Below are 24,430 nucleotides of genomic sequence, written 5' to 3'. Positions count from 1 at the left end.
AAGTGCATCTAGTGCCACCCCTAGTTGGTTTTGGAGTATTGACGACAAACCTAGTTGAGGGACTAATGTGTTTGTGAGAATTGCAGGAAAACACAGGTAGAAGTTCCTCATTGATTCGGTTTTACTACAAAGATGACCCCTAAAAATGTATGAAGACATTGAAGACAAAGGTGGTATATGAAGATATTCACATTGAAGACTATGACAAAAGAAGACACGTTATGAAGCCTATGGAGCTCGAAGACTTAGATCTTTCGTAGTTCATTTTATTTTGTGTTGAGTCATAGGAACCACCGTACTGTTAAGTGGGGTCCAGGAGAACCAGTCAGAATGACTGAAGTGATGCCTAAATCAAAAACCTATGTCTTCGAGTGAAGACAATGAGAGCGAATCTTGTCCAGAGCCGGACAAGTCAGCTTTGCTTGTAGCCCAAGTAAAGTTGCCATGAGAGTTTGAAATCTGACCGTTGAGACACGTGTCGGTTCCTTAGTGACCCAGGGTCATTTCGGACAAATCAGGTCGGGTTGCCAAGTGGCTATAAATAGCCCACCCCCACAACCATAAACGGTTGGCTGCTCAGATTTCAGTGCACGGCTTTTGTCGTTTGAGAGCAACCCACCTCGAAGCCTTTGAGAAAAAATTCCTAGTGAGGAGAAAAGCCCTAACCACCCAAAGCCAGAGTAAATTGGGCATCACTTAAGTCTTCGTGTCTGTGTGATCTGAAGACTCATTACACTTGAGGACTGTGAATCCTCCAGACGGTTAGGCGTCGCGTTCAGAGCATCCAAGAGACATTGTGGATTGCCAGTGAACGAAGTCTTTGAAGGTTTGGGAGTCTACCTTGAAGACTTACCAGTGTGATTGGGCGAGGACTAAGTGACCTTAGCTCAAGGAGAATACGGGGAGGACTTGGTGTCCTGAACTGTGTGTTCAGGACTGGGTGTCCGGGACTGTGTGTCCTAAGGTTTAAATACCTAGCCGCTCCAACCAGACGTACAGTTGTCACAGCAACTGGAACTGGTCCAACATATCATTGTCTTCAACGAATCACTGGTTTTATCTTCACTTACTTCTCTTACTGTTACTCATTGTGAAGCCATTGCATGCTTGCTTTATCTTTTGTCTTCACAACGTGAAAGTATGATCTGTTTGGCTTCATAACTTCTTCCTACCTGATCCTTATTACACTGAAGTTGTTTGTCATTGTGCTTTCACTCTATTGAATACATGACCATGGCTGGCCTAGTGTAATCTAACTTTCGCTGCATAGTAATAAGCATACTCTTCGTTGATTGTCTTCATAACTCTCATGTTTTGAAGACTTTCATAAAAATCGCCTATTCACCCCCCCCCCTCTAGTCGATATAACGCACTTTCACATACATTATTCCCTTTGTCACTGATATGTTACTTGCCCGAGATTCGGTCGTCGGTATCTTCATACCTAGTTCAATCTCGTTACAGGCAAGTCTCTTTACTCGTTCCGTAATACATCATCCCACAACTAACTCATTACTCACATTTCTAGCAAGGCTTATTATGATTTGTATTACCGAGAGGGCCCAGAGATACCTCTTCGATACTCGGAGTGACAAATCCTTATCTTGATCTATGCCAACCTGATAACCCACAAGTATAGGGGATCACAACAGTTTTCGAGGGTAGAGTATTCAACCCAAATTTATAGATTCGACACAAGGGGAGCCAAAGAATATTTGAAGGTATTAGCAGCTGAGTTGTCAATTCAACCACACTTGGAGATTAATTATCTGCAGCAAAGTGATCAGTAGCAAAGTAGTTTGATAGTTTTGATAGTAGTAGCAGCATCAATAGTAATAGTAACAGTGATAGCAGTAATTTTGTAGCAAGTGTAACAACGCTGATAGCAGTAGTAAGTTAGCAAAAACAATATAGAAAAATTCGTAGGCATTGGATCGGTGACTTGTTGGATGATATTCATCATGAGACAGTTATAACCTAGGGCGATACGGCACTAGCTCCAGTTCATCAATATAATGTAGGCATGTATTCTGTAAATAGTCATACGTGCTTTATTAAAAGAACTTGCATGGCATCTTTTGTCCTACCCTCCCATGGCAGCGGGGTCCATATTGGAAACTAAGGGATATTAAGGCCTCCTAATAGAGAACCGAAACAAAGCATTAACACATAGTGAATACATGAACTCCTCAAACTACGGTAATCACCGGAAGAAGTCCCAGTTATTGTCACTCCGGGGTTACCGGATCATAACACGTAATAGGTGACTATAACTTGCAAGATCGGATCTAGAACATGAATATAATGGTGATAACATAAACGGTTCAGATCTGAAATCATGGCACCCGGGCCCAAAGTGACAAGCATTAAGCATGGCAAACTCATAGCAACATCAATCTAAGAACATAGTGGATACTAGGGATCAAGCCCTAACAAAACTAACTCGATTACATGATGAATCTCATCCAAATCCTCACAGACTAGCGAGCCTACGAAGGAATTACTCACTCCCGGTGAGGAGCATCATGGAATTGGCGATGGAGAAGGGTTGGTGATGATGAAGAACGAAGATCCCCCTCTCTGGAGCCCCAAACGGACTCCAGATCTGCCCTCCCGAGGAAGAACAGGGCTTGGCGGCGGCTTCGTCTCGTGGATCGAGATAATTCTTTCTCCATGATTTTTTTCTCTGATAATAGGATTTTATAGCATCGGAATCAGGGTCTAAGCGGCCACCGGGTGGGGACAACCCACCTGGGCGCACCAGGAGAGGGGGCGCGCCCTGGTGGATTGTGCCCACCCAGGGGCCCCTCTCCGGTAGGACTTGGCTCCAGAAATTCTTATATATTATATAAAAATTCCTCGCAAAGTTTCGTTCCATTCTGAGAACTTTTGTTTCTGCACAAAAACAACACCATGGTAGTTCTGCTAAAAGCAACGTCAGTCCGGGGTTAGTTTCATTCAAATCATGCAAATTAGAGTCCAAAACAAGAGGAAAAGCGTTAGGAAAAGAAGATACATTGGAGACGTATCAACTCCCCCAAGCTTAAACCTTTGCTTGTCTTCAAGCAATTCAGTTGATAAACTCAAAGTGAAAAAGAAAAACTTTTACGAACTCTTTTGCTCGTGTTTGCATAAATAAGATTAAACAGCACCCAGGTTTTCTGCCAACATTATAACTAACCATGTAGTAAATAACTCTTAAAGATTATAATATCTCATATCAATGACATAATCAGCTAGCGAGCAATAATAAGATATCTCAAACGGCAACACGTTGTCAAAAGAACTATGATATAATATGACAATAGTGGTATCTCGCTAGCCCTTTCTGAGACCGTGATACGTCCATTTTCCATCATACTTTTATATCGATATTTATTGCATTATGGGCTGTTATTACACATTATGTCACAATACTTATGCCTATTCTCTCTTATTTTACAAGGTTCACATAAAGAGGGAGAATGCCAACAGCTGGGATTCTGGGCTGGAAAAGGAGCAAATATTAGAGACCTATTCTGCACAGCTCCAAAAGTCCTGAAACTTCAAGTCAATTTCAGAATATATAATAAATACCGAGCACAAGAAGTTAACCGGGGGGCCACAGCCTGCCCATGAGGGTGGGGGCACACCCTACCCCCTGGGCATGCCCCCTACCTCGTGGGCCCCCCGGTGGCCCTCCGGTGGCCATCTTCTGCTATATGGAGTCTTTCGATGAGAAAAAATCATAAGCCATCTTCCCTTACGAGACTCCGCCGCCACGAGGCGGAACCAATCTAGGGCTCTGGCAGAGCTGTTCTGCCGGGGAAACTTCCCTCCGGGAGGGGGAAATCATCGCCATCCTCATCACCAACGCTCCTCTCATCGGGAGAGGGAAATCTCCATCAACATATTCACCAACACCATCTCCTCTCAAAACCCTAGTTCATCTCTTGTATCCAATTCTTGTCTCCAAGTCCGGGATTGGTACCTGTGGGTTGCTAGTAGTGTTAATTACTCATTGTAGTTGATGCTAGTTGGTTTATTTGGTCGAAGATCATATGTTCAGATCCTATATGCATATTAATACCCCTCTGATTATGAACATGAATATGCTTTGTGAGTAGTTACGTTTGTTCCTGAGGACATGGGAGAAGTCTTGCTATTAGTAGTCATCTGAATTTGGTATTCGTTCGATATTTTGATGAGATGTATGTTGTCTCTCCTCTAGTGGTGTTATGTGAACGTCGACTACATGACACTTCACCATTACTTGGGCCTAGAGGAAGACTTTGGGAAGTAATAAGTAGATGATGGGTTGCTAGAGTGACATAAGCTTAAACCCTAGTTTATGCGTTGCTTCGTACGGGGCTGATTTGGATCCATATGTTTCATGCTATGGTTAGGTTTACCTTAATACTTTTGTTGTAGTTGCGGATGCTTGCAATAGAAGTTAATGATAAGTGGGATGCTTGTCCAAGTAAGGACAGTACCCAAGCACCGGTCCACCCACATACCAAATTATCAAAGTACCGAACGCGAATCATATGAACGTGATGAAAACTAGCTTGACAATATTCCCATGTGTCCTCAGGAGCGCTTTACATCATATAAGAGTTTGTCCAGGATTGTCCTTTGCTACAAAAAGGATTGGGCCACCTTGCTGCACTTTATTTACATTTGTTACTTGTTGCTCGTTACAAATTATCCTATCACAAAACTATCTGTTACCAATTATTTCAGTGCTTGCAGAGAATACCTTACTGAAAACCGCTTATCATGTCCTTCTGCTCCTCGTTGGGTTCGACACTCTTACTTATCGAAAGGACTACGATAGATCCCCTATACTTGTGGGTCATCAATACTCTTTTCTGGTGCCGTTTCCGGGGAGTGAAGCGCCTTTGGTAGGTGGAATTTGGTAACTAAAAATTTATATAGTGTGCTGAAATTTACTGTCACTTGTTACTATGGAAAGTAATCCTCTGAGGGGCTTGTTCGGGGTATCTTCACCCCGACCAGTAGAGCAAATAGTTGCTCCTCAACCTACTGAACCTACTGAAAATGAAAATGTCTGCTTTGAAATTCCTTCGGGTATGATAGAAAAACTGCTAGCTAATCCTTTTGCAGGAGACGGAACAACGCATCCTAATGAGCACCTAATATATGTGGATGAAGTTTGTGGATTATTTAAGCTTACGGGTGTACCCGGAGATGCTATTAAGAAGAAGGTATTCCCTTTATCTTTGAAGGAAGATGCATTGACATGGTATAGGCTATGTGATGATACAGGGTCATGGAACTACAAACGATTGAAATTGGAATTTCATCAGAAGTTTTATCCTATGCATCTTGTTCATCGTGATTGCAATTATATATATAATTTCTGGCCTCGCGAAGGAGAAAGCATCACTCAAGCTTGGGGGAGGCTTAAATCAATGTTATATTCATGCCCCAATCATGAGCTCTCAAGATAAATGATTATTCAAAACTTATATTCTCGGCTTTCTGATAACAATCGCACCATGCTCGATACTTCTTGTGTTGGCTCTTTTATGACGAAGACTATTGAATTCAAATGGGATCTATTGGAAAGAATTAAGCGCAACTCTGAAGATTGGGACCTCGACGAAGGTAAGGAGTCAGGTATGACACCTAAGTTTAATTGTGTTAAATCTTTTATGGATACCGATGTTTTCCGTAAATTTAGCACTAAATATGGACTTGACTCTGAGATAGTAGCTTCTTTCTGTGAATCTTTTGCTACTCATGTTGATCTCCCTAGGGAGAAGTGGTTTAAATATCATCCTCCCATAGAAGTAAAAGTAGCTGCACCTATTAAAGTTGAAGAAAAGACCATCACTTATAATGATCCTATTGTTCCTACTTCTTATGTTGAGAAACCACCTTTTCCTGTTAGGATAAACTATCATGCTAAAGCTTCAACTGTGGTTCGTAAATGCAATATTAAACCATATACACCTCCTGTGCAAATTAAAGTTGAACCTGATATTGTTATTGTTAAAGATCTCTTGTCTTATAATATTGATGGGCATGTTATTCATTTCCTTGATGAGACTGCTAGAATTGCTAAACCTTGTGCTAAAGATAAAAACAGACTTGTGGTAGGCATGCCTGTTATTTCTGTTAAAATAGGAGATCACTGTTATCATGGTTTATGTGATATGGGTGCTAGTGCTAGTGCAATACCTTACGACTTATACAAAGAAATTATGCATGATATTGCACCTGCTGAGATAGAAGATATTGATGTCACAATTAAACTTGCCAATAGAGATACTATTTCACTAATGGGGATTGTTAGAGATGTTGAAGTCTTGTGTGGGAAAACTAAATATCCTGCTGATTTTCTTGTTCTTGGTTCCCCGCAAGATAGCTTTTGTCCCATTATATTTGGTAGACCCTTCTTGAACACAGTTAATGCTAAGATAGATTGCAAAAAGGATGTTCTTACTATTGGTTTAGATGATATGTCTCATGAATTTGATTTCTCTAAATTTCGTAGACAACACCGTGAAGAGGAATTTCCTAATAAAGATGAAATTATTGGTCTTCCTTCTATTTCCATACCTCCTAGTGATCCTTTAGAACAATATTTGCTAGACCATGAAAATGATATGTTTATGAATGAAAGAAGGGAAATAGATGAAGTATTCTTTAAACAGGAACCCATCCTAAAACACAATTTGCCTATTGAAATCCTAGGGGATCCTCCTCCACCCAAGGGTGATCCCGTGTTTGAGCTTAAACCGTTACCTGATACTCTTCAATATGTTTATCTTGATGATAAAAAGATATATCCCGTTACTATTAGTGCTAACCTTTCAGAGCATGAAGAAGAGAGATTATTGAAAACTCTGAAGAAGCACCGAGCTGCTATTGGATATACACTTGATGATCTTAAGGGCATTAGTCCCACTCTGTGTCAACACAAAATAAATTTGGAGGAAGATGCCAAACCAGTTCGTGAGCATCAACGATGGCTGAATCCTAAGATGAAGGAAGTGGTAAGAAAGGAAATACTAAAGCTTCTTGAGGCAGGTATAATTTATCCTGTTGCTGATAGTCAGTGGGTAAGTCCTGTCCATTGTGTCCCTAAGAAGGGAGGTATTACTGTTGTTCCTAATGATAAAGATGAGTTGATCCTGCAAAGAATTATTATAGGTTATAGGATGGTAATTGATTTCCGCAAATTAAATAAAGCTACTAAAAAAGATCATTAGCCCTTACCTTTTATCGATCAAATGCTAGAAAGATTATCCAAACATACACATTTTTGCTTTCTAGATGGTTATTCTGGTTTCTCTCAAATACCCGTGTCAGCCAATGATTAATCAAAGACTACTTTTACTTGCCCTTTTGGTACTTTTGCTTATACATGTATGCCTTTTGGTTTATGTAATGCACCTGCTACCGTTCAAAGATGTATGATGGCTATATTCTCTGACTTCTGTGAAAAGATTTGTGAGGTTTTCATGGACGACTTTTCCGTCTATGGATCCTCTTTTGATGATTGCTTAAGCAACCTTGATCGAGTTTTGCAGAGATGTGAAGAAACTAATCTTGTCTTGAATTGGGAAAAGTGCCACTTTATGGTTAATGAAGGTATTGTCTTGGGGCATAAAGTCTCTGAAAGAGGTATTGAAGTTGATAAAGCCAAGGTTGATGCTATTGAAAAGATGCCATGTCCCAAGGACATCAAAGGTATAAGAAGTTTCCTTGGTCATGCCGGTTTTTATAGGAGGTTAATTAAGGACTTCTCAAAAATTTCTCGGCCTCTGACTAATTTATTACAAAAAGGTATACCATTTGTTTTTGATGATGATTGCGTAGAAGCATTTGAAATACTTAAGAAAGCATTGATCTCTGCACCTATTGTTCAGCCACCTGATTGGAATTTACCTTTTGAAATTATGTGTGATGCTAGTGATTATGTTGTAGGTGCTGTTCTAGGGCAAAGAGTTGATAAGAAACTAAATGTTATTCAATATGCTAGTAAAACTCCAGACAATGCTCAGAGAAATTATGCTACTACTGAAAAAGAATTCTTAGCAGTTGTATTTGCTTGTGATAAGTTCAGACCTTATATTGTTGATTCTAAGTCACACTGATCATGCTGCTATTAAATATCTTATGGAAAAGAAAGATGCTAAACCTAGACTTATTAGATGGGTTCTCTTGCTACAAGAATTTGATTTGCATATTATTGATAGAAAGGGACCTGGGAACCCCGTTGCAGACAACTTGTCTAGGTTAGAAAATGTTCTTGATGACCCACTACCTATTGATGATAGCTTTCCTGATGACCAATTAAATGTCATAAATGCTTCTCATACTGCTCCATGGTATGCTGATTATGCTAATTACATCGTTGCTAAATTTATACCACCTAGCTTTACATACTAGCAAAAGAAAAAGTTCTTCTATGATTTGAGACATTACTTTTGGGATGACCCACATCTCTATAAAGAAGGAGTAGATGGTGTTATTAGACGTTGTGTACCTGAGCATGAGCAGGAACAGATCCTACGCAAGTGTCACTCCGAGGCTTATGGAGGACACCATGCTGGAGATAGAACTGCACACAAGGTATTGCAATCCAGTTTTTATTGGCCTACTCTCTTCAAGGATGCCCATAAGTTTGTCTTGTCTTGTGATGAATGTCAAAGAATTGGTAATATTAGTAGACGTCAAGAAATGCCTATGAATTATTCACTTGTTATTGAACCATTTGATGTTTGGGGTTTTGATTATATGGGACCTTTTCCTGCCTCTAATGGATATACACATATTTTAGTTGTTGTTGATTACGTTACTAAGTGGGTAGAAGCTATTCCAACTAGTAGTGTTGATCATAACACTTCTATTAAAATGCTTAAAGAAGTTATTTTTCCAAGGTTTGGAGTTCCTAGATATTTAATGACTAATGGTGGTTCACATTTTATTCATGGTGATTTCCGTAAAATGCTTGCTAAATATGATGTTAATCATAGAATTGCATCTCTTTATCACCCACGGTCTAGTGGTCAAGTAGAATTGAGTAATAGAGAACTCAAATTAATTTTGCAAAAGACTATTAATAGATCTAGAAAGAATTGGTCCAAGAAACTTGATGATGCATTATGGGCTTATAGAACTGTATATAAAAATCCTATGGGTATGTGTCCGTATAAATGGTTTATGGAAAAGCATGTCACTTACCTCTCGAACTAGAACATAAGGCTTACTGGGCTATTAAAGAGCTCAATTATGATTTCAAACTTGCAGGTGAGAAGGGGTTATTTGACATTAGCTCACTTGATGAATGGAGAACCCAAGCCTATGAGAGTGCCAAATTATTTAAAGAAAAAGTTAAAAGATGGCATGACAAAAGAATACAAAAGCGTGAGTTTAATGTAGGTGATTATGTATTATTATACAACTCCCGTTTAAGATTTTTTGCAGGAAAACTTCTCTCTAAATGGGAAGGTCCTTACGTTATCGAGGAGGTATATCGTTCCGGTGCCATAAAAATCAACAACTTCGAAGGCACAAACCCGAAGGTGGTGAACGGTCAAAGAAATAAACATTATATCTCAGGTAATCCTATAAATGTTGAAACCAATGTTATTGAAATCGTAACCCCGGAGGAATACATAAGGGACACTTTCCGGAATGTTTCAGACTTTGAAAAGGAATAGGTATGTGGTACGGTAAGTAGACCGACTCCAAAACAGTTCTAATGGCAATTTTCTTCCGTTTTGGAATATTTAGAAAATAGAAAAATAAGAAGCAGTTTGGGAAGGACACGAGGGCTCCACGAGGGTGGAAGGCGCGTCCTACCCCCCTGGGCGCGCCCCCTACCTCGTGGGCACCTGGTGTGCTCTCCGGACTCCATTTTCGTACACGACATGTATTTTGGTTGGTAAAAATTCATTATATAACCTCCTGAAGGTTTTGGCCACCATATCACGCAAAAATCTCCTGTCTTTGTTTCGAGCTGTTTTTTTGACAGATCCAGGTCGTCATGTCGTCTTCAAGTGCCCCCAAGGACCAGTTCTTCAAGAAGGTCATCAACCCCTAACTCGCAGAAGTGCTGCAACACCCTCAAACCATTGAGATGCGTGAGGGGTTGTTGCACATCCGCGATGCTGAGGGACTAAGGAAGACTGGAAGCACGGAGGCAAGGCTCGAGGCATTGGAGCAAGAAGTTTTCAAGTGTCAGGAGATGGTGGAGCGTGGACTTGATTCCAATCACATTATGATCACGGAGTTCACCAACAACCACAAGCTGGACGTCAAGGACATTGGGGAGGCCATCTTCAAGCTTCATGAGAAAATCGAGTACCTCCAAGCCTAGATCTATGACCTACAAAATCAAAACTGTGAGTATGAATATAGATTCAAGAGGATGAGTTTGGCTGCAGATTTGAGGTTTCAGGAGACTCGGTCATCCTTCTATGATGGTGAGCCTATGCCCTGGAAGAAGGACGACAAGCCTACGCCATCAAAAAAAACATCAACTTCTTCACCAACAAAGGAGACATAATCACATGGGTATGGGCACTCCCCTTGGCCACTGCCAAGCTTGAGGGAGTGCCCCGGTATCGTATCACCATCACTTTTATCTTTACCGTTTTTCTTTCGATCCTTTGATAATATTTTGATCTAGTAGCATAAAGCTTTTTAGTATGATCTAGTTGTGAGTTTTGCTTTATGATCCTTCTATGTAATCGAGTCCGTGAGCTATATATATAATAAAGACTAGTGTTGAGTCAAGGGCTTGATTATTTTGCCATGATCTCGAGTGAATAAAAGAAGAGAGAAAGAATAGAAAGAAATAAAAGAGATCATATGGTTCTTATGGAGAGTAATGAGCTCACATATAAAAAGTATGATGAATAAAAGTTGTTGAGAGTTGACAAACATAGTTTTGGTCATCGTTGCAATTAATAGGAAGTAATAAAGAAAGAGAGGTCTTCACATATAAATATACTATCTTGGACATCTTTTATGATTCTGAGCACTCATTAAAGTATGACATGCTAAAGAGTTGACGTTGGACAAGGAAGACAATGTAATGGGTTATGTTTTCTTACATCTGAGATAAGTTATATTGTCTTGGATCATCCAACATGATTGAGCTTGCCTTTCTCCCTCATGCTAGCCAAATTATTTGCACCAAGTAGAGATACTACTTGTGCTTCCAAACACCCTTAAACCAGTTTTGCCATGAGAGTCCACCATATCTACCTATGGATTGAGTAAGATCCTTCAACTAAGTTGTCATCGGTGCAAGCAATAAAAAAATTGCTCTCTAAATATGTATGATTGATTGGTGTGGAGGAAATAAGCTTTATACGATCATGTGATATGGAAGAAATAAAAGCGACAGACTGCATAATAAAGGTCCATATCACAAGTGGCAATATAAAGTGAAGTTCTTTCACATTAAGATTTTGTGCATCCAACCATAAAAGCGCATGACAACCTCTGCTTCCCTCTGCGAAGGGCCTATCTTTTACCTTCATCTCCTACCTTATATAAGAGTCATGGTGATCTTCACCTTTCCTTTTTATATTTTATCTTTTGGCAAGCACATGTTGGAAGGATCCTGGTATATATGGCTAATTGGATGTGAGTTTTCATGAACTATTATTGTTGACATTACCCTTGAGGTAAAATGTTGGGAGGCAAAACTATAAGCCCCTATCTTTCTCTGTGTCCGATTAAAACTCCATACCCATAAGTATTGTGTGAGTGTTAGCAATTGTGAAAGACTATATGATAGTTGAGTATGTGGACTTGCTGAAAAGCTCTTATTTTTTAATCTTTCCTATGTTATGATAAATTGCAATTGCTCCAATGACTGAGATTATAGTTTTATAGTTTTCAATGAAGTTTATGATTCATACTTGAAATTGTGATTGAATTATTACTCTAGCATAAGAAATCATATGAAAAGAATTATATAAGTTGTTGTTCTAAGAATGATCATGATGCCCTCATGTATGTATTTTATTTTTATCGACACCTCTATCTCTAAACATGTGGACATATTTTTCGATTTCGGCTTTCGCTTGAGGACAAGCCAGGTCTAAGCTTGGGGGAGTTGATACGTCCATTTTGCATCATGCTTTTATATCAATATTTATTGCATTATGGGCTGTTATTACACATTATGTCACAATACTTATGCATATTCTCTCTTATTTTACAAGGTTCACATAAAGAGGGAGAATGCCGGCAGCTGGGATTCTGGGATGGAAAAGGAGCAAATATTAGAGACCTATTCTGCATAGCTCCAAAAGTCCTGAAACTTCACAGAAGTCAATTTCAGAATATATAATAAATATTAAGTGCAAGAAGTTCACCAGGGTGGCCACACCCTGCCCACGAGGGTGGGGGCGCGCCCTACCCCCTGGGCGCGCCCCCTACCTCGTTGGCCCCCTGGTGGCCCTCCAGTGGCCATCTTCTGCTATATGGAGTCTTTCGATGAGAAAAAGATCATAAGCCATCTTCCCTGACGAGACTCCGCCGCCACGAGGCGGAACCAATCTAGGGCTCTAGCGGAGCTGTTCTGCTGGGGAAACTTCCCTCTGGGAGGGGGAAATCATCGCCATCATCATCACCAACTCTCCTCTCATCGGGAGAGGGCAATCTCCATCAACATCTTCACCAGCACCATCTCCTCTCAAAACCCTAGTTCATCTCTTGTATCCAATTCTTGTCTCCAAGTCCGGGATTGGTACCTGTGGGTTGCTAGTAGTGTTAATTACTCATTGTAGTTGATGCTAGTTGGTTTATTTGGTGGAAGATCATATGTTTAGATCCTATATGCATATTAATACCCCTCTGATTATGAACATGAATATGCTTTGTGAGTAGTTACGTTTGTTCCTGAGGACATGGGAGAAGTCTTGCTATTAGTAGTCATGTGAATTTGGTATTCGTTTGATATTTTGATGAGATGTATGTTGTCTCTCCTCTAGTGGTGTTATGTGAACGTCGACTACATGACACTTCACCATTACTTGGGCCTAGAGGAAGTCATTGGGAAGTAATAAGTAGATGATGGGTTGCTAGAGTAACAGAATCTTAAACCCTAGTTTATGTGTTGCTTTGTAAGGGGCTGATTTGGATCCATATGTTTCATGCTATGGTTAGGTTTACCTTAATACTTTTGTTGTAGTTGCGGATGCTTGCAATAGAGGTTAATCATAAGTGGGATTCTTGTACAAGTAAGGACATTACCCAAGCACCGGTCCACCCACATACCAAATTATCAAAGTACCGATCGCGAATCATATGAACGTGATGAAAACTAGCTTGACGATATTCCCATGTGTCCTCGGGAGCGCTTTACATCATATAAGAGTTTGTCCAGGATTGTCCTTTGCTACAAAAAGGATTGGGCCACCTTGCTGCACTTTATTTATTTTGTTACTTGTTGCTCGTTACAAATTATCCTATCACAAAACTATCTGTTACCTATTATTTCAGTGCTTGCAGAGAATACCTTGCTAAAAACCAGTTATCATTTCCTTCTGCTCCTCGTTGGGTTCGACACTGTTACCTATCGAAAGGACTATGATAGATCCCCTATACTTGTGGGTCATCAGACCGCAAAACATAAATGCAGAGCACCTCCAAAGTCCAAGCAGCAACTAAATGATAACCCACAAGTATAGGGGATCGCAACAGTTTTGGAGGGTAGAGTATTCAACCCAAATTTATTGATTTGACACAAGGGGAGCCAAAGAATATTCTCAAGTATTATCAGCTAAGTTGTCAATTCAATCACACCTGGAAACTTAATATCTGCAGCAAAGTATTTAGTAGCAAAGTAATATGATAATAGTGGTAACGGTGGCAAAAGTAACGGTAGCAGTTTTGGTTTTGGTTTTATAGTGATTGTAACAGTAGCAACAGAAAAGTAAATAAGCGAAGATCAATATATGAAAAGCTCGTAGGCAATGGATCAGTGATGGATAATCATGTCGGATGTGATTCCTCATGCAATAGTTATAACATAGGGTGACACAGTACTAGCTACAGTTCATCAATGTAATGTAGGCATGTATTCTGAATATAGTCATACGTGCTTATGGAAAACAACTTGCATGACATCTTTTGTCCTACCCTCCCGTGGCAGCAGGGTCCTATTGGAAACTAAGGGATATTAAGGCCTCCTTTGAATAGAGTACCGTACCAAAGCATTAACACTTAGTGAATACATGAACTCCCCAAACTACGGTCATCACCGGTAAGTATCCCGATTATTGTCACTTCGGGGTTAACGGATCATAAAACATAATAGGTGACTATAGACTTGCAAGATAGGATCAAGAACTCACATATATTCATGAAAAACATAATAGGTTCAGATCTAAAATCATGGCACTCGGGCCCTAGTGACAAGCATTAAGCATAGCAAAGTCATAGCAACATCAATATCAGAACATAGTGGATACTAGGGATCAAACCCTAACAAAACTAACTCGATTACATGATAAATCTCATCCAACCCATCACCGTCCAGCAAGCCTACGATGAAATTACTCACGTACGGCGGTGAGCATCATGAAATTGGTGATGGAGGATGGTTGATGATAACGATGGTGATGGATTCCTCTCTCCGGAGCCCCGAACGGACTCCAGATCAGCCCTCCCGAGAGAGATTAGGGCTTGGTGGCGGCTCCATATCGTAAAACGCGATGAATCCTTCTCCCTGATTTTTTTCTCCCCGAACGTGAATATATGGAGTTGGAGTTGAGGTCGGTGGAGCACCAGGGGGCCCACAAGGCAGGGGGCCCACCCAGGGGGGTAGGCGCGCCGACCACACTCGTGGACAAGGTGTGGGCCCCCTGGCCTTGATTCTTTCGCCTTTTATATATTCCAAAAATATTCTTTGTTGATTGTCAGGTCATTCCAAGAACTTTTATTTCTGCACAAAAATAACACCATGGCAATTCTGCTGAAAACAGCGTCAGTCCGGGTTAGTTCCATTCAAATCATGCAAGTTCGAGTCCAAAACAAGGGCAAAAGTGTTTGGAAAAGTAGATACGTTGGAGACATATCAACTCCCCCAAGCTTAAACCTTTGCTTGTCCTCAAGCAATTCAGTTGACAAACTGAAAGTGATAAAGAAAAACTTTTACAAACTCTGTTTGCTCTTGTTGTTGTAAATATGTAAAGCCAGCATTCAAGTTTTCAGCAAAGATTATGAACTAACCATATCCACAATAACATTTAGGTCTCATGTTTTACTCATATCAATGGCATATTCAACTAGCGAGCAATAATAATAAATCTCGGATGACAACACTTTCTCAAAACAATCATAATATGATATAACAAGATGGTATCTCGCTAGCCCTTTCTGAGACCGCAAAACATAAATGCAGAGCACCTCTGAAGATCAAGGGCTGATTGGAAATTGTAATTCATGGTAAAAGAGATCCAGTCACGGTCATACTCAATGTAAACTAATAATAATACATGCAAATGACAGTGGTGCTCTCCAACTGGTGCTTTTTAATAAGTGGATGATGACTCAACATAAAAGTAAATGGATAGGCCCTTCACAGAGGGAAGCAGGGATTTGTAGAGGTGCCAGAGCTCGGTTTTGAAATAGAGATGAATAATATTTTCAGCGGTATACTTTCATTGTCAACATAACAACCGAGCGATCTCGATATCTTCCATGCTACACACATTATAGGCGGTTTCCAAGCAGAATGGTAAAGTTTATACTCCCCCACCACCAACAAGCATCAATCCATGGCTTGCCCGAAACAACGGGTGCCTCCAACTAACAACAATCCTGGGGGAGTTTTGTTTGCAATTATTTTGATTTGATCTGAGCATGGGACTGGGCATCCTGGTGACCAGCCATTTTCTCGTGAGTGAGGAGCGGAGTCCACTCCTCTTGAGAATAACCCGCCTAGCATGGAAGATATAGACAACCCTACTTGATACATGAGCTATCCGAGCATACAAAACAGAATTTCATTTGAAGGTTTAGAGTTTGGCACATACAAATTTACTTGGAACGGCAGGTAGATACCGCATATAGGAAGGTATGGTGGACTCATATGGAATAACTTTTGGGGTTTATGGAAGTGGATGCACAAGCAGTATTCCCGCTTAGTACAAGTGAAGGCTAGGAAGAGACTGGGAAGCGACCAGCTAGAGAGCGACAACAGTCATGAACATGCATTAAAATTAGTCAACACTGAGTGCAAGCATGAGTAGGATATAATTCACCATGAACATAAATATCATGGAGGCTATGTTGATTTTTTTTCAACTACATGCGTGAACATGTGCCAAGTCAAGCCACTCTAATCATTCAAAGGAGGACACCACCCTGTCATACCACATCACAACCATTTTAATAGCATGTTGGCACGCAAGGTAAGCCATTATCAACTCCTAGCTAATTAAGCATGTCATGAGCAAATATAATCTCTAATTGTCATTGCAAACATGTTTCATTCATAATAGGCTGAATCAGGAACGATGAACTAATCATATTTACAAAAACAAGATAGGCCGAGTTCATACCAGCTTCTCTCATCTCAATCAGTCCATCATATATCGTCATAATTGCCTTTCACTTGCACGACCGAACGGTGTGGATAATAATAATAGTGCACGTTCATTGGACAAAGCTGGAATCTGCAAGCATTCAATATAAGGGAGAAGACAAGTTAATATGGGATCTTGGTTAGATAAACAATAATGCATATGAGAGCCACTTAACATTTTCATCATGGTCTTCTCCTCTCGACCCCCAAATTAAAGAAAAGAAACAAAACTATTTACACGGGAAAGCTCCCAACAAGCAAAAGAAGAACAAGAAATCTTTTTGGGTTTTCTTTTTAATTATTACTACTACAGGCATGAAAAGTAAACTAGCTAAAAGCTACAACTAATTTTTTTGGTTTTTCTTAAGGTTTTTCAAACACACGAGAAGAAGGCTTAAAAAGAAATTAAAGTAGCATGGATAGTACAATGAAAAATTATGAGCACCGACAACTAGAATGAGTGTGTGAACATGAATGTAATGTCGGTGAGGAATATGTACTCCCCCAAGCTTAGGCTTTTGGCCTAAGTTGGTCTATGGCCATGGCTGAAAGCCTCCCTCTCCAGTGTACAGAGGAGTGTCCTCAGGGTGCCACTGGTTGGCGATCTCCACCGGATCCCACTGATAAATAGACTGACGGTGAGGATCAAGTAGTGGCTCCGGCACAGGCTCTGGAGCTGATGTCAGGCTCCAGTATGCATGAAGGGCCTCATGCAAAACAAGGTACGTGCCTGAAAATATGTTGAACAAAGAGGGAGCAGGCAAGGTAATAGTCTCAAAGTATTTTTTATCAAATATTAGTCTATATTTAAGCATCTTCTTCTTATCCTTAACAATAAAATCATGTGCTACCATACTCTTGTAATCTAGAAAAATAGGAGGCAGGAACTTTTCCTCTTTCTCATAATGCCTAATAGGTATGTTAAAGTGCGCAGCAAGGCGTGAGGCAAAGATGCCTCCAAAGACGGGACCCTTGTACGGTTCAGATTTAACCATTTAGCAACAATGGCGCCTAAACTAAAAGTGGTATCACGAAACAAAGCATGGCGCAAAATAACAATATCAGGGACACTGAGATTTCCACTGTTCCTGCGACCAATTAAGCATCTACTAGCAAATATTGCAAAGTAACATAGAACAGGAAAATGTATGCTAGTAATTCTTGCATCGGAAACCTTCCTTGTTTCCCCTACAACAATCATATCAATAAACCCCTCCACATCATTACGATGTGGTTCCTCTATGCTGCCCGCAAATGGTACCTTACAGACCCGACAAAACTCGTGTAGTGACATCTCCGTAATCTCATCATATAAACAAAATTCCACTAAAGGTGGTGATTTCTTAGCATGAAAGTAAAAAATTTGCACGAAAATATTAGTGAGGAGGAGATACTGTTCGCGCTAGTCGTGGAGGAAGTCGACGAGGACTGCATTCTCAGCCAAATAATAAAAGTCTTCATAAATCCCAGCTGCTCTCAAGAACTAATCACAAGGCCATTCGCACGGCCGAACCTCCGCAGTGCGAGGGAGATTATATTTGGGCTTCTTATTCTCTTCACTGTTCTTATCCTTCGTGCTTCGGCTCGAAGCGCCCCTCAACAATCTTTTCATCATTTTCTTTCTCTGAAAAATTTCTGAAATTTTTAGTAACTCAAAATAAAAGTGAACCAAACTCAACAAGAAAGATAGCAACTACTCCCACAAGTGCCTAGAGGCCATATCATGCAATAAAAACTACTTTTGACCACATAAATTTGACATGCAAGCTCAAGAACAGGGTCACCTAAGCAGCAAAATTTTGCAATGAATAAAGCACTAGAACAAAAACAAATTGGAGGAGTCACATACCGAAGAACAATCCCCCAAAGCAGTTTTGTGAATGGAGCTTTGAGCAAGGAGATCGAAAATGGCAGTAAGATGAGCTAGAACTCGGGTTTGAGCTGGTGGATGATTTTTTCTGGAGGAAGACGAAGTGTGTGGGTGCAAGAATAAGTGGAGGGGACCCACGTGGGGTCCACGAGGTAGGGGGCATGCCCAGGGGGTAGGGCTCGCCCTCCACCCTCGTGGGCACATGGTGGGTCCCCCTGGTGTGTTCTTAGTGCCAATAATTCTTAAATATTCTGGAAAAAAACATATTAAATTTTCAAGGCATTTGGAGAACTTTTGTTTTCAGGGTATTTTTTATTGTAAGGATAATTCAGAAAACAGACAGAAAATGCTATTTTTGCTTTATTTAATATAAATAACAGAAAGTAAAAGGAGGGTATAGAAGGTTGTGCTTTCTAACTTCATCCATCTCATGCTCATCAAAAGGAATACACTAACAAGGTTGATCAAGTCTTGTTAACAACCTCATTCCGAATTGCATGAAACCAGAGAAATTTCGAATAACACTAAGTTACCTCAACGGGGATATGCACATCCCCAACAATAAGAATATCATATTTCTTCTTGACAGTAGGAAGAGGAAATTCAAAACCTCCAATAGTAATGGTTGATATTTTTCCAATAGAATTGATACTATGGACTTGAGGTTGTTTCCTCAGAAAGTGTACCGTACGCTCATTACCATTAACATGAAAAGTGACATTGCCTTTGTTGCAATCAATAACAGCCCCTGCAGTATTCAAAAAGGGTCTACCAAGGATAATCGACATACTATCATCCTCGGGAATATCAAGAATAACAAAGTCCGTTAAAATAGTAACGTTTGCAACCACAACAGGCACATCCTCACAAATACCGACAAGTATAGCAGTTGATTTATCAGCCATTTGCAAAGATATTTCAGTAGGTGTCAACTTATTCAAATCAAGTCTACGATATAAAGAGAGAGGCATAACACTAACACCGGCTCCAAGATCACATAGGCAGTTTTAACATAGTTTCTTTTAATGGAGCATGGTATAGTTGGTACTCCTGGATCTCCAAGTTTCTTTCGTATTCCACCCTTAAAGTGTAATTAGAAAGCATGGTGGAAATTTCAGCTTTCGGTATCTTTATTTTATTAGTAACAATATCCTTCATGTACTTCGCATAAGGGTTCATTTTAAGCATATCAGTCATACACATACGCAAAAGATAGGTCTAATCATTTCAGCAAAGCGCTCAAAATCCTCATCATCCTTTTTCTTGGATGGTTCAGGAGGAAAAGGCATGGGTTTCTGAACCCACGGTTCTCTTTCTTTACCATGCTTCCTAGCAACAAAGTCTCTCTTATCATAACGTTGATTCTTTGATTGTGGGTTATCAAGATCAACAGTAGGTTCAATCTCTACATCATTATCATTACTAGGTTGAGCATCAACATGAACACCATCATTGACATTACCACTAGGTTCATGTTCATTACCAGATTGTGTTTCAACATGAGAAATAGAAATATCATTGGGATTCTCAGGTGTGTCGCCAACAGGTTCACTAGAAGCATGTAAAGTCCTATCATTTTTATTCTTCTTCTTCTTAGAAGAACTAGGTGCATCAACATTAGTTCTCTGAGAATCTTGCTCAATTCTCTTAGGGTGGCCCTCATGATACAAAGGTTCCTAAGTCATTTTACCCCCTCTAGTCATAACTCTAACAGCATTATCATTTTTCTTGTTATTTAATTCATTGAGCAAATCATTCTGAGCCTTAAGTACTTGTTCTACTTGAGTAGTAACCATAGAAACATGTTTACTAATAAGTTTAACTTCACCTTTAACTCTAGACATATAATCACTCAAGTGTTCAAGCATATTAGCATTGCGTTTCAATTGTCTACCAACATAAGCATTGAAGTTTTCTTGTTTAACAATAAAATTATCAAACTCATCTAAGCATTGGCTAGCAGACTTATAACGAGGAATATCACCTTCATCAAATCTATAGAGAGAATTTACCTTTACTACCTGTGTCGGGTTATCAAGACCATGTATTTCTTCAATAGGTGGTAAATTCTTAACATCTTCAGCTTTAATACCTTTTTCTTTCATAGATTTCTTTGCCACTTGCATATTTTCAGGACTAAGAAATAGAATACCCTTTTCTTCGGAGTTGGTTCAGGAAGTGTCCAATCATTTTCATTACTCAACATATTATTCAATAGCAATTTAGCTTGATCAATTGTTCTTTCCCTGAAAACACAACCAGCACAACTATCCAGGTGGTCTCTCGAAGCATCTGTTAGTCCATTATAAAAGATATCAAGTATTTCATTTTTCTTGAGAGGATGATTAGGCAAAGCATTAAGTAATCAGAGAAGCCTTCCCCAAGCTTGTGGGAGACTCTCTTCTTCAATTTGCACAAAATTATATGTTTCCCTTAAGGTAGCTTGTTTCTTATGAGCAGGGAGATATTTAGCAAAGAAGTAATAAATCATATCCTCGGGACTACGCACACAACCAGGATCAAGAGAATTAAACCATATTTTAGCATCACCCTTTAATGAGAATGGAAACAACTTAAGGATAAAGTAATTGTGAGTTTTCTCATCGTGAGTAAACAGGGTGGCTATATCATTTAATTTAGTAAGATGTGCCACAACAGTTTTGGATTCATAGCCATAGAAAGGATCATATTCAACCAAAGTAATTAACTCAGGATTGACAGAGAAATCATAATCCTTATCTGAAATAAAAATAGGTGAAGTAGCAAAAGCAGGGTCATATTTCATTCTAGCATTCAAAGACTTTTCTTTAAGCTTAGCTCATAATTTCTTAAGATCAGATCTATCATTGCAAGCTAAGAAGTCTCTAGCAGTTTATTCATCCATAACATAACCCTCAGACACAACAGGCAATTCATATCTAGGGGGAGAATCTTCATCATCACTTTCATCAATATTATCAGTTTCAATAATTTCATTCTCTCTAACCCTAGCAAGTTGTTCATCAAGAAATTCACCTAATGGCACAGTATTATCAAGCATAGAAGTAGTTTCATCATAAGTATCATGCAAAGCAGAAGTGGCATCATCAATAACATGCGACATATCAAAATGAATAGCAGGAGTAGGTGTCGCAAGTTTACTCAAAACAGAAGGTGAATCAAGTGCAGAGCTAGATGGCAGTTCCTTACCTCCCCTCGTAGTTGAGGGAAAAATCTTGGTTCTTTTATCTTTCAAGTTCTTCATAGTGAGCAGTGGATATAAATACCAAGTGACTAAAAGAATAGAGCTATGCTCCCCGGCAACGGCGCCAGAAAATAGTCTTGATAACCCACAAGTATAGGGGATCGCAACAGTTTTCGAGGGTAGAGTATTCAACCCAAATTTATTGATTCGACACAAGAGGAACCAAAGAATATTCTCAAGTATTAGCAGCTGAGTTGTCAATTCAACCACACCTGGAAACTTAATATCTGCATCAAAGTATTTAGTAGCAAAGTAATATGATAGTAGTGATAACGGTGGCAAAAGTAACAGTAGCAGTTTTGGTTTTATAGTGATTGTAACAGTAGCAACGGAAAACTAAATAAGTGAAGATCAATATATGAAAAGATCGTAGGCAATGGATCAGTGACGGTAATTATGTCGGATGCGATTCCTCATGCAATAGTTATAACATAGGGTGACAAAGTACTAGCTACAGTTCATCAATGTAATGTAGGCATGTATTCCGAATATAGTCATACGTGCTTATGGAAAACAACTTGCATGACATCTTTTGTCCTACCCTCCCGTGGCAGCAAGGTCCTATTGAAAACTAAGGGATATTAGGGCCTCCTTTTAATAGAGTACCAGACCAAAGCATTAACACTTAGTGAATACATGTACTCCTCAAACTACGGTCATCACTAGTAAGTATCCCAATTATTGTCACTTCGGGGTTAACGGATCATAACACATAATAGGTGACTATAGACTTGCAAGATAGGATCAAGAACTCACATATATTCATGAAAACATAATAGGTTGAGATCTGAAATCATGGCACTCGTGCCCTAGTGACAAGCATTAAGCATAGCAAAGTCATACCAACATCAATCTCAGAACATAGTGGATACTAGGGATCAAACCCTAACAAAACTAACTCGATTACATGATAAATCTCATCCAACCCATCACCGTCCAGCAAGCCTACATGAAATTACTCACGCATGGCGGTGAGCATCATGAAATTGGTGATGGAGGAAGGTTGATGATGACGATGGAGACGGATTCCTCTCTCCGGAGCCCCGAACGGACTCCAGATCAGCCCTCCCGAGAGAGATTAGGGCTTGGTGGCGGCTCCGTATCGTAAAACGCGATGAATCCTTCTCCCTGATTTTTTTTCTCCTCGAACATGAATATATGGAGTTGGAGTTGAGTTCGGTGGAGCACCAGGGGGCCCACGAGGCATGGGGCGCGCCCATGGGGGTAGGCGCGCCCCCACCCTCGTGGATAGGGTGTGGGCCCCTTGGCCTTGATTCTTTCGCGAGTATTTTTTATATATTCCAAAAATATTCTCCGTTGATTTTCAGGTCATTCCAAGAACTTTTATTTCTACACAAAAATAACACCATGGAAATTCTGATGAAAACAGCGTCAGTCCGGGTTAGTTCCATTCAAATCATGCAAGTTAGAGTCCATAACAAGGGCAAAAGTGTTTGGAAAAGTAGATACGTTGGAGACGTATCACTAAACATTGCAATTCATGGTAGAAAAGATCTAGTCAGGATGCACCCAACATTAGCTACACACAATGCATAAGTCATGACAGATGTGCTCTCTCATTTTCTAGCGCTTGTTTTAGAGGGTGATGACACAACATAAAAGTAAATAGAAAGTCCCTTCGCAGAGGGAAGAAGTGATTTGCAGAGGTGCCAGAGCTCAAGTTTTAAAACGGAGATAAATGATATTTTGAGACATGCACCCTTCTCATTCACATCACGACCATCAGTTATCAATATCTCCCATGCTAAATAGGCTAGTGGTGATTCCCAAAAGATAAAAGTAAAGGTTTTGACTCCATTGGGAGTTTTTGTTTGATTATTTGAGTGATTAACTCTTTTTGTATTTTGCAGTTTGGGACTGGGCATCCCTATTGACGCCCTTTTCTCGTACGATGGCGAGTGAATAAACACTCGACCTGAGAACAACCCGCTTAGCATGGAAGATACCGACCACCTCCTGTCGTTCCATGAACAATCCAGGCACACAAAATGGATAAATTTTTAGAAGGTTTTTAGAGGTGACACATGCAAATTTACTTAGGACGGCAGGGTAATACCGCATATAGGTCGATATGGTGGACTCATTTGGAATAACTTTGGGTTCAAGGGTTTTGATGCACAAGCAGAATCCCCGCTTAGTACAGGCAAAGGCTAGCAATTAGATTGAGAAGCGGCCAGCTAGAGAGCAACAACGATCATGATCATGCATTATGCATAAGTAACATTGGACACTAGCATGAGTAGGATATGAACACCATGAACATAAATATCATAGAGGCTATGTTGGTTTTGATTCAACCACATGCATGAACATGTGCCAAGTCAAGCCACTCGAACATGCATGAGTAGGATACCATAGCATCGTACTACATCACAATCATTTTAACGCAATGTTGATATCCAAGATAAATCATTATCAACTCCCAGCTACTTATGCATGGCATGAGAAACTATAATCTCTAATTTTTATTTCAAACATGTTTAATAATAATGGGTTGAATCATGGATACTAGGTTAAACATATTTACACAAATAGAACAAGTTGAGTTCATACCAGTTTATCTCTGCCACGGCCAGTTCATCGAATATCGTCATCATTGCCTTTCACTTGCATGACCGACGATGTGAAAATAATAATAGTGCAAGAGTGCCATGGTCTAAGCTGGAACCTGCAAAACATTTTATTCAACAGGAGAAGACAAAGTAAAATGGGATCTTTATTAGTTCAA

At 39.8% G+C, this 24,430-nt stretch overlaps 1 pseudogene; it reads left to right on the top strand.

The window, feature by feature from the left end:
• The first annotated feature begins 4,946 nt into the window (after positions 1-4,946).
• On the top strand, positions 4,947-23,576 carry LOC147971159 (uncharacterized; annotated as a pseudogene).
• Positions 23,577-24,430: the final 854 nt, after the last annotated feature.

This window comes from Triticum urartu, chromosome 5A, assembly GCF_056163025.1.
Source record: "Triticum urartu cultivar PI428250 chromosome 5A, HENAU_Tu73, whole genome shotgun sequence".
Classification (NCBI taxonomy): domain Eukaryota; kingdom Viridiplantae; phylum Streptophyta; class Magnoliopsida; order Poales; family Poaceae; genus Triticum; species Triticum urartu.
This window is presented reverse-complemented; position numbering and strand designations above follow the sequence as displayed.